Source organism: Ranitomeya variabilis, chromosome 1, assembly GCF_051348905.1.
Source record: "Ranitomeya variabilis isolate aRanVar5 chromosome 1, aRanVar5.hap1, whole genome shotgun sequence".
Classification (NCBI taxonomy): domain Eukaryota; kingdom Metazoa; phylum Chordata; class Amphibia; order Anura; family Dendrobatidae; genus Ranitomeya; species Ranitomeya variabilis.
The window spans coordinates 1,074,567,890-1,074,579,146 of NC_135232.1; positions in this window are offsets into that span (position 1 = coordinate 1,074,567,890).

Here is an 11,257-nt window from a genome sequence, read left to right on the forward strand (position 1 = left end):
TTTGACTTTGGCTATTCCTTGGTTCATTGTTTTATCTCATGATTCCTCCCCTGGTCCTGTCGCTTCAGTTACTGGCTAAACTAGGATGACTACTCTTACGTTAGGCTTGCTCTTCTGGCCAGCAGCTACTCCATAGACACAATCCATGGGCCCACTTATAAATCCAGATACCTTTACAAGGGTTAAAGGCTTAATGCTGGGGTTCTCTGGGACCTACTACACAAAGAAGTTAGAAGCAAGTCTGTCCAAAGTTGTTTTTTAGAGCTGACAACCACAGATACATTATGCCTCTTTACTTTTTGGACATGAGTGGAGACAATAAAGTATATATTGAGTTTTATATTATTGTATTTCAATGGGAACAGTAAAGATGTACTATTATAATGCTTAGGTTTTCCACTAGTGAGATTGTGGAAAACATAATAAATATGGGACTGTTCTGAAAAGAGTTGAATTTGCCAAATTATGTTTTTAGCGGAAAAGTCAATTAGCAGAAAATGTATTCACAAATTGGATGTACCTAATTATGCTCTTGTGTCTGCATACACCACACAGTATAATAAACATAAGATGTAGAAAAAAGACAAAACAAAATCTGATTGCTCATTCTCTCTTACCACCTCTGCTACTTGTATATCACATGTTTGGTCCTCACTATCTCTTCTTATTGCTGCTGCATGCTGAAACCCCAAGTGCAGAGATGTCCTGGACCTGGTCAAGACTGAAAATCTTGGCTTTCATGCTCTACTGAATGTTATATTTTATGGGACAATCACTATCTTTAATATGCAATTAACTTGTAATAAAAGTACATTATGGTATCGTTCAAGTTGTTCCATGAAACATTTCTGCATATCTAAAGACATCATTTACCTTAATTTCTTGTGACTTGACTATTTATTTTAATCCATACAATCAAGTTGTGGATTATAACAAAATCTTTATTTTTTACATTCAATGGCATTAATGTAAAAAACTACACAAACACATATTATGGTCACATAATTTTAGCCATTTTGTGTTTTCCTTAATCATTCAATTATGAGATTTATATATACACAAGCAGAGTATATTTAATTAAATGTGCAATACAATTTATTTTAATGTGTTAAACAGTTAGATCATGTTTCACCCATTGTAAGTTCTAGTATATTTATGAAAGTATTTCTATAGCTACATATTTTAGTAATATTGATAGTGTTACTGATTACTATTTGTTAGTTTTGAAATTTAGGTCAAATCTTGGAAAACCTTTTTATAATCACTCTAGAAATAAACTGGTATTTCCTAAACAAGAGTTGGTCTTTTGTTCACCGATATAGACAGGAAAAATAATACAGGTGGGCACTAAGCTTAGTATTTTGCATTAACTAGTGGGTGCATGGAAATAAAGATGTTCCTCTCACCTCCTTGAGTTCTGTAAGGAATGGGCAAAACTCCAATAATCACATCTCAGCAACCAAATTAACACCGGGGTTGCACTGAAAACCTTATAATGAAATAGACAGAATTAATTTACCTGTAGCTTGATAACTGACAACAGTCTCCTCCTAGCCCTGCTTATCTTGTTCTCACTTTGGAGCATATTATTTAACTATCTTGGATATACTGATAAACTTTGGGCAGCATGAATCAGAGAATTGCTGCCCAGTTGCAGCCCGGAGTACTTTAATTAAAAGACTGGCGTTTCTCTGAAAACACAGTTTGAAGAGATGGTTATGGACAATAAGTAGAAACCATGCTAGTCCAGTGCTACCCATGGCTGACTTGTCCCAGCAACTCCCAGGTGATTGACAGGTCTCTGCTTATGCACACATGAGAGAGATCTGTCAATCAACTGGGGCAATGTAGGGAGAATGTAGCCAGGTGTAGCAACTGAGTGGTCTTCTTTCTCACTATAGTCCAATTCAAACTAGGTTATTAAACATACCTGATTTCAATTATACAGCCAATCTCTGATTCATGCTGACCATTATTTTGGCAGCATGAATCAACTAACGGGTTCCATATAATATATTTGCACATCCTACTTCAGCAGACTTTTCATCAACACTCACTTAAAAAAATGATTTTTTTTTTATGAGGCAACTTCACAAAGGTCTTCCAATGGAAAAAAAATGAAAATACCGGGAAACGCTTTAACTCCTTACTGACCAGGGATATTTCAGTTTTCAAATTTCAGTTTTTTGCTCCCCTTTTTCCCAGAGCCATAACTTTTTTATTTTTTGGTCAATATGGCCATGTGATGGCCTTGCTTTTTGGGGGACAAGCTGTACTTTTGAACAACACCATTCGTTTTAACATTTTGCATACTGTGCAATTTCACAGTTGCATTTTTTTGTTTTTTTGTTTTACTATGTTCACCAAATGCTAAAAGTGACCTGCTATTGTGATTTTCCAGCTAAGTACAAATTCATTTCACAGACACCAAACATGTCTAGGTTCTTTTTCATTTAGTGGTAAAAAAATCCAAAATTTGATTAATAAAAAAAACATTGCGCCATTTTTTGAGGCAAGTAGCTTCTCCATTTTTCATGATCTGGGGCTGAGTGCAAGCTTATTTTTTGCGTGCCAAGCTGATGTTTAAATTGATAAAATTTTGGTGTAGATAAGGTCTTTTGATCTTCCTTTATTGCATTTTATTTCAATGTAATGGCAACCAAAAAAAACGTAATTCTGGCATTTTGAATTTTTTATCGCTACGCCATTTAGCGACCAGGTTAATTCTTGTTTAGATTAATATATTAATAGATTTGGTGACTCTGAACTCAGCAATACCAAATATGTGTATATTAGATTTGTTATTGTTTTATTTTGAATGAGGCGGAAGCGGGGTTATTTGAACTTTTGCATTTTTTAATTTCTTTTTGTATTTTAAAAAACATTTATTTTTACTTTCTGCATGCATTAATAGTCTCCATGTCAGACTAGAAGCTGCAATACTTTGATCACCTCTGCTACACACAGGCGATGATCAGACATGGGCATACTATTATGCCACATGTCGGAAAAGAGTTAACCAAGTGTTAGTGTCTTTGCTGTATTTTTTTTCCACTGACATCACACTGCCATATTAGACAGCCATTCACATGTAATTGTTTTGATAATCGATGGTTTGAATAGAAAAACAATGATTAATCTATTTGAGATGATTGAATCTATTCAGTGCTTTTCAATTGAAATTCGAGTTTATTTTTTTAAAATCCTGGCGAATTTGAACAATGAGTGAAAGAGGAGAGACTGTCATACCCTGTGCCTCTGATGATGGTAATCTGGTAGCATTGTACTGGGAAATTTGATGCATTTTTTGCTGTTTGAGCTGCCTCTTTATTCCAAATGACTGAAACTGGGGTTATTATAAGCAAATTTAAAGTACTTACTTACACTGCGAGGAGTTCATGTGTTAGAAATAGCTTTTTAAGACAATCAGAGTATCTGCAATTTTCAGCAAATTTATCAATCACCTCTAGCAATGTCCTAAACTGAACTATTTTTTGGACACACCTTACCTATTCAACTGAAAAATACTGTTGGCATCCATAATGTCCATTTCTCCCTATTTAGTTGCTACTAGAAGCTTGGGAAATCCACATCAACTATTTAATTTTTTGCATATGAGAAAAACAGATGAGACAAGAAATGTAAAAATGGGCAAAAAAACTCTAGAAGTCCTAGCTGAAAGTGAATACTGAGGATGAAGATATGCTATAACTAAGGCACAGAGGATTGGCCAGTGGTCAGAGAACAGCAGGGGCAGCCAGAAAGGTAAGCGGCTGGCAAAAGCTTGAAAAGAAATAAAAAACCTATATGTCTGAAAGCTCAATTTTTCTCACTGCGCAAATCTGCTGTACACTTCTCCATGCTGCCATAATGTTGCATCTGTAGCCTGATGTTCACTTTAGGGGTTTCCGGAAGCATGTAGGCCTCGCATCATGCATACTGAACTCTGAGGCCTAATCACATCCAGAAGCAGGAAACCGCAGCCTAGAGTGACCACCGGGATGGAGATATGACATTACAGAGACTAGGAATAATGAACAATGGCCATGTGTGTGTAGGTGGGGGCAGTGAGGTGAGACATTTATTTTTTTTTCTTCTGTAACTGCTGCAGAAAGCCACAATTTTACTGAATTGCTGAATTTGCATGCAGCAAATTACAAAAAATCCATATTTTGCAAAATGCAGATTTTTTTTATAAAATTCAAGTAGAATTCAATTCCACTTGAACAAATTTGCTCATAACTTGTCATTAGAGGTATTTTCTTCACAATTTAAGAAACCTATTGTAGTTAGTTAATTTGCTTGCAGTAAACGGACTATATTGGTTGAATAATTAATAAGATATTTTTGTAAATTCTAAAATCTTTGTTCTTTCATATCATCAGGTGTAAACATAAACATCTCAAATATTTCTATTTAATTTAACTTCTTACATTTTTCTGTTTAGAGTCAAAAAGTAAACTTTACAAAGAATTAACAATAATTATATTTTTTAAAGTTATGTTATATGCATAATTACTTCTATCTTTAAAAACATGCTAACAGTCCTGGCTTCTCTGTGTATTAATTCTGTTTTATCAGTTTATTTGAACTGCAGGTTTAGCTAAGGTCTGTTTTCAAAGAGTGAGTTTCTCTACTTTTCTCCCTCCATGCGCAAACAGGGAAAAGTTTTCAAAGCATGTGGGAGAAGAGCAGAGATGATCACTCTCTAAGTATAGATCTTTGCTCAGCCTGCAGTTCAAATCAACTAAGCTAAAATTAACTTAGCAGACAAGCCTGCACTTTTAGCATGCTAAAGTGATAGAAGGAAGCAAAATAGGTACCCTCAAAATACTCGAGTAAAAGCTGACCCGAGAATAAGCCGAGACCCTTAATTTTTCCACAAAAAACTGGGAAAACGTATTGACTCAAGTATAAGCCTAGGGTGGGAAATGCAGCAGCTACTGGTAAATTTCAAAAACAAAAATAGATACCAATAAAAATAGAATTGATTGAGACATCAGTAGGTTAGATGTTTTTGAATATCCATACTGAATCTGGAGACCCATATAATGCTCCATAAAGTTCATGATGGGCCCTATAAGATACCCCATATAATGCTGCATAAAAGGTTAATGATGGCCCCATAAGATGCTCCATATAATGCTGCACAAAGGTTGATGGCCCCATAAGATGCTCCATAGCATATTATGCCCCATATAATGCTGCATAAAAGGATAATGATGGCCCCATAAGATGCTCCATAGAATATTATGCCCCATATAATGCTGCACAAAGGTTGATGGCCCCATAAGATGCTCCATAAATTATGCCCCATAAAATGCTGCACAAAGGTTGATGGCCCCATAAGATGCTCCATAGCATATTATGCCCCATATAATGCTGCATAAAAGGTTAATGATGGCCCCATAAGATGCTCCATAGAATATTATGCCCCATATAATGCTGCACAAAGGTTGATGGCCCCATAAGATGCTCCATATATTATGCCCCATATAATGCTGCACAAAGGTTGATGGCCCCATAAGATGCTCCATAGACTATGCCCCATATAATGCTGCACAAAGGTTAGTGGCCACCTAAGATGCTCCATAGCATATTATGCCCCATATGATGCTTCTGCTCAGATTAAAAATGGCATACTCACCTCTCGTCACTCAGGCCCCCGAAACGTGCAATATTCACCTGTCTCCGTTCCACCACCTCTGTGTCTTCCGGGTCTCTGCAGTGACTGATCAAGCAGAAGGCATGCACTAACCACATCATTGTGCCCTCTGACCTGAACATCACAGACAGAAGATGCGGAAGACAGAGCACGGCGGTGGAACAGGGACAGGTGAATATTACATGGCTCACTCTCCCCATCATACTCACCCTCCTGGCGTGGTCTCTGCTTCTCCGATGTGATGGTCTCTGGCTCCAGCAGCTTGTTCCTGTGTTCAGCGGTCACATGGTACCACTCATTAAAGTAATGAATATGCGCTTAACCCCTATGGGAGTGCAGTCGTGTCCATATTCATTACTTTAATGAGCAGAATGACGTGATCGCTGAACACAGGAACAAGCTGCTGGCATCAAAGACAATCTGAGAAACAGGGACTGCGTCAGGAGCAGGTGAGTATGAGACAGTTACCGCTCCCCCTCCCCCGCCAACCCCCTGGGACAATGACTCGAGTATAAGCCGAGAGGGACACTTTTAGCCTAAAAAAATGGGCTGAAAATCTCGGCTTATACTCGAGTATATACAGTAATTATTATTAGTATTATTTATTTATATATTATTTATTTAAGTATATTGCAAAGACTCATAACTTTACAAAACATTATCAATAATTAAACAACCCCCAAAAAGTTTAGATATCCTTTAAAAGCATTAGAGTTAAATAAATAGCTAAAATGCTAAATATATGCATCTAAGGATAGGAAAAGACAAAGGTTTTCTCATTTACATAAGTATCAATCAATCCTACCCTCCAACATTTTAACCAATATCGTCCATCTAGCATAGGCAGATTAACCAACTAAGGCCACGTTCCTACGTCAGTATTTTACATCAGTATTTGTAAGTCAAAATCAGGAGTGGAACAGTCAGAGGAAAGTATAATAGAAACACGTCACCACTTCTGTATTTATCACCCACTACAGATTTTCTCTTCCAATACTGATGAAAATATTGACCAAATACTGAACATTGTGAATGTTGCCTATTTTTTCTCAAATTGTTAATAAAATATGTCTAATGACATGTCATCTTCAAAAGATACTGAATACACATTATGTCCAAGCTCTCTGTTTAGGAACTTTTAAAATAATAATCTATATTACAAATTTTAATAAGTTTACAAAGACTAATCCATAATTAAATAAGAAAAGTTTAGTTTGATAAATGAAGCAAGTTTGCAAATAGTTGTGATTACAAACTGTTTTTGTTTTTGCTCACTATGCAAATACAGACTGACTATTTAGCCATGGTTACAGGCTGCAAAAAAAACCTTATGTAGTCAAACCCTGTTCTCATTCCCTTTTATCAATGCTCTAGTATTTAAAATAGAATTTCAAGAGAAAATACACATCAAAATAAGAAAAGAAATGGTAAGGAGCCTCATAAATATATCAAAAAAACTTTATTGAATAAAAGATAGTACAGGTCAGGGAAGCAACACAACAGAAAATGGTGACAGACAGCAGGAAAGGGTATAAAAATGTACAAGATGTCTCAACAGTCCAATGTGGGGTTAGTGCATAAATAATAGAGTACATAAATTGTGCATAACATGCACTTTTTTAATGATACCCTCTCCTGCTGTTAATGTCGCTATTTTTTATTTTATTGTTATATCTATGAGGTTCCATACCATTTTTTTGCTATTTTGATTTTCATATACATCCATTTTACACAAATTCTGAAGATATTATTCATATGACTATAAGACCTATTGCATATTTTCCTTTTAGGTGTGTACAATCTAAGAGTCACATGGTTTGTCGGTATATTCACAACTTTTCTGAAAAGCTACAGAGGCTGCAACAAGATTAACAAGAGGAACCACTAATCAAACACCATGAAGACAAAGGAGAGCTTAAAGCAAGTCAGGGACAAAGTTTTTGAGAAGTACAAGTCAGGGTTGGGTTATGAAAAAAAAAATCCCAATTTCTGATGATTCCCCAGAGCACCATCAAATCCATTATCATCAAATATAAAGAACAGCAAACCTGTCAAGAGAGGGCCACCCAACCAAACTCTAAGCCCGGCAAATATTGCATTAGGCTACTTTCACACTAGTGTGGTGCACTGCACGTCGCTATGCGACATTGCGGCGCACCGACGCTAGCAGTGAAAGCGTCGCACAACGGGGGCAGAGGATGCAGTTATTCAATGCCTCCGCTGCCCAATTGTGAGGTGCAGGGAGGCGGGGGCGGAAATGCTGTAGATGACGCACCAAAAAACTTTACATGCAACGTTTTTTGGTGGCGACGGTCCGACGCAACACGACGCAACCGTCGCACTACGGTTGCGACGTGTGGCAATGCGTCGCACTGCGTCGCTGAAGCAAGTCAATGGAGAAAAAACACATCCTGCAAGCACTTTTGCAGGTGAGTTTTTTTGACAAAACGACGCATAGCGACATGCAGTGCACGACGCTAGTGTGAAAGTAGCCTTAATCAGAGAGGGAGCATAGAGACCTAAGGTAATCCTGAAGGAGCTGCAGAGTTCCCAAGCAGAGACTGGAGTATCAGTCCATATGACAGATATAAGTTGTATACTTCAGCCTTTATGAAAGAGAGGCCAGAAAAAACCTTTACGCATACTCAAAAACTCCCCAAATGAATGGAGGAAGGTGCTGTGGTTATATAAGACCAAAATAGTACTTTTTGACCACCAAGAAAAATGCTATGTCTGGTGTCACATCAACATAGATCATGACCCCAAGAACACCATCCCCACAGTGAAAGATCATGCTATGGGGATGTTTTTCGGCAGCAGGTATAGGGAAAATTGACAGAGTTGAAGGGAATATGGATGGTGCAAATACAGGGATATTCTTGAGCAAAACCTTGTTTCAGTGTGTCAGTGATTTGAGACTGGGACGCAGGTTCACCTTCCAATAAGACAATGACCCAAAAACATACTGCTAAAGCAACTTTTGAGTGATTTAGGTGGAAATATGTAAATGTTTTGGAGTGGCCTAGTCAAAGCCCAGACCTTAATCCAATGGAGAATCTGAGGCTGAGATATCGAAATGATCGCATGTCAGATTGAAACACATTGCTTTAACCCTAGAGGTTCCTTTTTATGGAGTTTTTTATTCGTTCCCAATGTGGATCGATAAAGTTTAATAAGAATTTTTTAAGAAGCTGGAACACCCTCCTATTTTTTCTACTCAACTTGTCTTGTCTTCATGAAGTTCCATGCTTCTGTGGGACAGGTGAGCTGGTTGTGGTCTTGTACCATTTTTTTCTTTTACTTCTGGGGCATATACTGTATATGTCTGCCCTTCAAATTCATGTAAAGTGGCAGCATTTCTTATTCTAGAAATGTTACTCCAGTCAGTGACTGGAGGAAAATTTCTGGCGAGTCGCATGAAAGAGCTTGCCACTGGTAAGATACGCTGAATTCATTAAGTGTCATGCAACTTTTAATGCATTTGGTGAATCTTATTTCTGAATGCCCTTCATTAATACTAGTATAAGAAACACCAGTCTTTAAGCATTGGACCTTAACAAATATAAAACTCCCACATTTCAATTCTAACATAATGAGAACAGGGTCTAAGTATAAAAAACATGAATTTTTTTCTTTAAATACTTATAACAAGAACATATATATGATATAAAAAAATGTAATTCCACTTTCATAAACTTGAAATGAATACAACTGTATTCTCTCTTTCACGCTTGCAGATAAAAGCGGCAATAGCAAGAAAGAGAACAAAGTATTCCTTAAATTAAACTAAATATTAAGCTGAATGACATTCATTCACTACAAGGATTTTCTCTGTCTTCATAAATACTCTTCTGTGTGAATAGTTTTTGGCAGATTTGAAAGTTTTGCTGTTTGGAATTGATCAGCTGCAGCTGTACCTCTTAGAACAGAAGAGATTAACCTCTTCAACCCTGGACAGTAAAAATATATTTTTCTAATCTCCTGCTATAGTAAATGTGATTTATCATCTTTTCTCAGCTGGAGAACACTGGCACTTGAAGATTTGAAGAAGAAAGTTTTCCAAAGAACAAATACCTAATAACTAGAAAAGTTGTTGCGTGCAAGTGATGGAATTTTAAGAGCTTTGTATTGTAATAGAAATTTGTGATTCATTATAACTCAAGAATTAATAGCTACATTTTCAAAAAGTCACAGGGGAAAATGTACTAAGACTGTATTTTCACATGGTTGTCTTTTTATATACCAGTCTGTGCCTTGTAATAAATTTGCCGCATCTTAGGCTTCCATGCACCAAAAAACTAAATCTGTCCAAGTCGTGCTGTAAACTATACTAATGCTGACAGACAAATGGTGGAACCTTTGCTTCCTAGGTATTATTACATTGCTACTGTAAAAATATAACAGGCACCAAAAGCTGCCTTTATTTCAGCTAAATATCTTTTTTAGTTGCCATTTTTCGGATTATAGTATTAGCAATTCTTTATAAAGTTCAGTTTGAACTTCTAATCCAGGAGCCCCTTTTCTGTGGCTTAGGAGAAACATGTGGTTTGCAACCCTTTGATATGTGGCTCGCAGTGGTCTACCAACTTGGTGCATTAGCACCAGATATTGAAAATGGCTATGAAGAAAAGGTCTGCAAATTGTATTAGTAACTCTACAAAGTAGAGCAGATTTGAATGTGCATATACTGGCCATGAGGCTTAAAAATACATTAAAGGGGTTTTCCCACAAACAAAAGTTCATTTTAATTAATAGGTCTTGGAATAATAATATTTTCCACAATTGGATGTGTTTAAATAAAATGTTCCTGTGCTGAGATAATCTTATATATGTGCCCCTGCTACGTACTGTGTAATGAGTGTGTCTGACCGTGCAAGAACATAGTCTGATTCTACTTCACCTCGTGGGCATGGATGAAAGCAAAAGATTATACAGACATTCCAGTATGAGATCACAATTGATACTTTTTGTGATGTAAAACATTTCCCTGCTTGTTTTTTAAACAATGTTTTACTTCACAGAAAGAATAAGCTGTCTGTATAGTCTTTTGTTTCCTACCCCTGCCCAGTAGCTGTGAAAGGATCAGACCATGTTCCATTACAGTCAGTAACTATTATTTAGCACATAGCAGGGTCACATTTATAAGATTATCACAGCACAGGAACATTTTATTTAAACACATCCATTTGTGGATATTATCATTATTCCAAAATCTATTGATTAAAATGAATGTTTGTTCATGGGAAAATACTTTTAAGCCTGATAAGCTGGAGACAAGTTAATATCACATGTCCGAGGAGATGCTTGAAGATAAATGTGACAGTGTAGTTGGAGTGCTAAAAGAAAAGAAAGCATGGCACACATTTAGTAGTGAATTGATGTACATGTACACAAATATGCTATTGAATATGTAACATGTACACTGGACATGAAAAAGTGTGGGCACCCCAGGTTAAAATCACTGTGTTATGAATAGGTAAGCAAGTTGAAGATGAAATGATCTCTAAAAAGCCTAAGTTTTAGATGACACATTTTCTTTGTATTATGAGTAAAAAAATAAACAAAATAATATATATATATACACTCACTGGC